This window comes from Cebus imitator, unplaced genomic scaffold (assembly GCF_001604975.1).
Source record: "Cebus imitator isolate Cc_AM_T3 unplaced genomic scaffold, Cebus_imitator-1.0 Scaffold255, whole genome shotgun sequence".
In the NCBI taxonomy this organism is placed as follows: domain Eukaryota; kingdom Metazoa; phylum Chordata; class Mammalia; order Primates; family Cebidae; genus Cebus; species Cebus imitator.
The window spans coordinates 3,064,193-3,069,192 of record NW_016107570.1 but is presented as its reverse complement, the minus strand read 5'-3'; positions in this window follow the sequence as shown (position 1 = coordinate 3,069,192).

Here is a 5,000-nt window from a genome sequence, read left to right as displayed (position 1 = left end):
TTTTTATGTCTTTTCCTGGCTTTGGTATTAGGATGATACTGGCTTTATAGAATGATTTAGGCAGTGTTCCCTCTTTCCTTATCTTGTGGAATAGTGTCAGTAGGACTGGTACTGATTCTTCTTTGAATGTCTGATAGAATTCAACTGTGAAAATATGTCTGGCCTTGAATTCCTTTTTCTGCTAGCAACTTTTTAATTACCATTTAAATCCCACTGCTTGTTACTGATCTGTTCAGAGTTCCTATTTCTTCCTGGTTTAATCTAGGAGAGCTGTATATTTCCAGGAATTTATCCTTCTCTTCTAGGTTTTCTAGTTTATGTGCATAAACGTGTTCATAGTAGCTTGAATGATCTTCTGTATTTCTGTGATATTAGTTGTAATATCTCCTGTTTCATTTCTAACTGAGCTTATTTGGATCTTTTCTCTGTTAATCTTGCTAATGTTTGATCAATTTTATTTATCTTTTCACAGGCCAGCTTTTTGTTTTATTTATCTTTTGTACTTTTTTTTTGTTTCAATTTTATTAGATTCTGCTCAAATCTTGGTTATTTCTTTTCTTCTGCTGGGTTTGGGTTTGGTTTGTTCTTGTTTCTCTAGCTCCTTGAGGTGTGATCTTAGATTGTCTGTTTGTGCTCTTTCAGACTTTTTGATGTAGGCATTTCATGCTATAAATGTTCCTTTTAGCACCGCCTTTGCTGTATCCCAGAGGTTTTGTTAAGTTGTTTCACTACTATCATTCAGTTTAAAATTTTTTCTAATTTCAAATTTGATTTCACTGTCAACCCAATGATCATTCAGGAGCAGGTTATTTAATTTTCACGTTTTTGAGGGTTCCTTTTGGAGTTGATTTCCAGTTTTAATCCACTGTGATCTGAAAGAGTACTTGACATAATTTTGATTTTCTGAAATTTGGTGAGACTTCTTTTGTGGCCTATCATGTGGTGTATAGTGGAGAATGTTCCGTGTGCTGATGAATAAAGTGTATATTTTGCAGTTGTTAAGTAGAATGTTCTGTAAATATCTGTTAAATCCATTTGTTGTAGTGTGTAGTTTAGGTCCATTGTATCTTTGTTGAATTTCTGTCTTGATGACCTGTCTAGTGGTGCTAGTGGAGTATTGAAATCACCCACTATTATTGTGTTGTTGTCTATCTCCTTTCTTAGATATATTAGTAATTTTTTTTATAAACTTGGGAGCTTCAATGTTAGGTGCATATGTATTTAGGATTGTGATATTTTTCTGTAGGACTAGTCCTTTTATTGTTATATAATGTCCGTCTTTGTCTTTTTTAACTGCTGTTGCTTTAAAGTTTGTTTTGTCTGATATAAGAATAGCCACTCCTGCTCATTTTTGGCATTCATTTTCATGACATATCTTTTCTACCCCTTTACCTTAAGTTTACAGGAGTCCTTCTGTGTCAGGTGAGCCTCCTGAAGACAGGAAATCCATGGTTGGTGAATTCTTATCCATTCTGCCATTCTGTATCTTTTATGTGGAAAATTTAAGCCATTTACATTGAACATTAGTATTGAGACGTGAGGTACTACTCTGTACATTGTGCTATTTGTTGCCTGAATAGCTTTTTATTATTATTATTATTGTGATGTTGTTTTATAGGTCCTGTGAAATTTATGCTTTAAGGAGATTCTATTTTGGTGTATTTTGAGGTTTTGTTTCAAGATTTAGAGCTCCTTTTAGCAGTTCTTGTAGGACTGGCTTGGTAGTGGTGAATTCTCTCAGCATTTATTTGTCTGAAAAAGACTGTATCTTTCGCTCATTTATGGAGTGTACTTTTGCTGGATACAAAATTCTTGGCTGATAATTGCTTTGCTTAAGAAGACTAAAAATAGGACCTCTATCCCTTCTATCTTGTAGGGTTTCTGCTGAGAAATCTGATGTTAATGATAGATTTTCCTTTATGAGTTAACTAATACTTTTTGCCTCACAGTTCTTAATATTTTTTTCTTCATCTTGACTTTAGATAACCTGATGACTATGTGCTTAGTTGATAATTTTTTTGTGATGAATTTCCCAGGTGTCCTTTGAGCTTCTTGTGTTTAGATGTCAAGATCTTAGCAAGGCTGGGGAGGTTTTTCTTGATTATTTCCTCAAATATATTTTCCAAACTTTTAGATTTCTCTTATTCCACGGGAACACCAATTATTCTCAGATTTGGTTATTTAACATAATCCAGAGCTTCTTGAAGGCTTTGTTCATTTTTTAAAAATTCTCTTTTTTTTGTCTTTGTCAGATTGGGTTAATTTGAAAGCTTTGTCTTTGAGCTCTAAGTTCTTTCTTCTACTTGTTCAGTTCTATTGCTGAGACTTTTCAGTGCATTTTGCAATTCTCTAAGTGTGTTCTTCATTTCCAGAAGTTGTGATTTTTTTTTTATGCTATGTATTTCACTGGAGATTTTTCCATTCGTATCTCATATAATTTTTTGAATTTCTTTTAGTTGGACTTTACCTTTTTCTGGTGCCTCTTTGATTGGCTTAATAGTTGACCTTCTGAATTCTTTTTCTGGCAACTCAGAAATTTTTGTCTTGGTTTGGATCCATTGCTGGTGAGCAGGTGTGATCTTTTGGGGGTGTTAAAGAACCTTGCTTTGTCATATTATCAGAATTGTTTTCCTGGTCCCTTCTCATGTCAGAGGGAAGATCTAAAACTCACAGGCTGCTGTTCAGATTATTTTGTCCCACAGGTTGCTACCTTGATATGATGTTCTCCCCTATCCCCAAGGGATGGGGCTTCCTGAGAGCCAAACTGCAGAGATTGTTATTTCTCTTCTGGGTCTAGCCACCCAGCAGAACTATGGGGCTCCAGGCTGGTACTGGGAAGTGTTTGCAAAAGAGTCTGATGTGACCTGTCTTCAGGTCTCTCAGCCATGGATACCAGCACCTGCTCCAGTGGAGATAGCAGGGGAGTAAAGTGGACTCAGTGAGGGTTCTTTGTTATATTTTTGTTGGTTTTGTGTTGGTTGGCCTCCAGCCAGGAGTTGACACTTTCAAGAGCATATCAGCTGTGGTAGTATAAGCAGGATCAGGTGGTGGGTGGGGCTCCTTTGCCCATTTTTAATGGATTTTTTTTCTTGTAAATTTGTTTAAGTTCTATATAGATGCTGGATATTAGCCCTTTGTCAGAGGAATAGATTGCAAAAGTGTTCTCCCATTCTGTAGGTCGTCTCTTCACTCTGATGGTAGTTCCTTTTGCTGTGCAGAAGCTCTTTAGTTTAATTTGATCCCGTTTGTCAATTTTTGCTTTTGTTGCAATTGTTTTTGGCATCTTTGTCATTAAATCTTTGCCCATTCCTTTGTCCAAAATGGTATTGCCTATGTTGTCTTCCAGGGTTTTTTATAACTTTGGGTTTTAAATTTAAGTCTTTAACCCATCTTGGGTTGATTTTTGTAATATGGTATAAGAAAGAGGTCCAGTTTCAGTCCTCTGCATATGGTTAGCCAGTTATCCCAGCACCATTTATTAAATAGGGAATCCTTTCCTTATTGCTTGTTTTGTCAACTTTGTCAAAAATCAGATAGTTTTAGTGTGCAGCCTTATTTCTAGGTTTTCTCTCTGTTCCATTGGTCTATGTGTCAGTTTCTGTACCAGTAACATGTTGTTTTGGTTGTTGTATCCCTGTAATATAGCTTAAAGTCAGGTAGCATGCTGCCTCCAGCTCTTTTCTTTCCGCTTGATTGCCTTGACTATTTGGGCTCTTTTTTGGTTACATATAAATCTTAAAATTGTTTTTTCTAGTTCTGTGAAGAATGTCACTGGTAATTTAATAGAAATAGCATTGAATCTATAAATTCCTTTGGGTAATATAGCCATTTTAATGATGTTGATTTTTTTTTTTTTTTACTCATGAACATGGATTATTTTTCCATTTGTTTGTAACGTCTGATGTCTTTGAGCAGTGTTTTGTAGTTCTCCTTGTAGAGATCTTTCACTTCCCTGGTTAGCTGTATTCCTAGGTCTTGTCTTGTCTTGTCTTGTCTTTCCTTTCGTGGCAATTGTGAATGGGATTGTGTTCCTGATTTGGCTCTTGGCTTGATTGTTGGTGGTGTATAAGGGTGCTAGTAATTTTTGCACATTGATTTTATATCCTGAGACTTTGCTGAAGTTGTTTATTAGCTTAAGGGGCTTTTGAGTCAAGACTATGGGGTTTTCTGGATATAGGATTATGTTGTCTGCAAACAGAGATAGTATGACTTACTCTCTTCCTATTTGGACACTCTATTTCTTTTGTCTGATTGCTCTGGCAGGGACTTCCAATACTGTTTGAATAGGAGTGGTAAGAGAAGAAATTCTTGTCTTCTGCCAATTTTCAAAGGGAATGCTTCCAGCTTTTGCCCATTCAGTATGATGTTGGTTGTGGATTTGTCATAGATGATTTTTATTATTTTGAGGCATGTTCCTTTAATACCTAGTTTATTGAGTTTTTTTTTTTAACATGAATGAATATTAAATTCTGTCAAAGACCTTTTCTGCATCTATTGAGATAATTATGTGGTTTTGTCTTTATTTCTGTTTATGTGATGAATCACATTGATTAATTTTCTTATGTTGAACCACCTTGCATTCAAGGGATTAGGCCTACTCGATTGTGGTCAGTAAGCTTTTTGATGTGCTGCTAGATTTAGTATGCTAGTCTTTTGAGCATTTTTGCATCAATGTTCATCAAGGACATTGGCCAGAAGTTTTCTTTTGCTGTTGTTGTTTCTCTGCCAGGTTTTGGTATCTGGATGATGCTAACCTCAATGAATGAGTTAGGGAGGAATCCTTTATTCTCAATTTTTTGGAAGAGTTTCAGCAAGAATGATACCAGCTCTTCTTTGTACATCTGTTAAAATTTGGCTGTGAATCCATCTGGTCCTGTATTTTTTTTTTTTTNCTCTTGTTACCCAGGCTGAAGTGCAATGGCGCGATCTCGGCTCACTGCAACCTCCGCCTCCTGGGTTCAGGCAATTCTCCTGCCTCAGCCTCCCAAGTAGCTGGGACT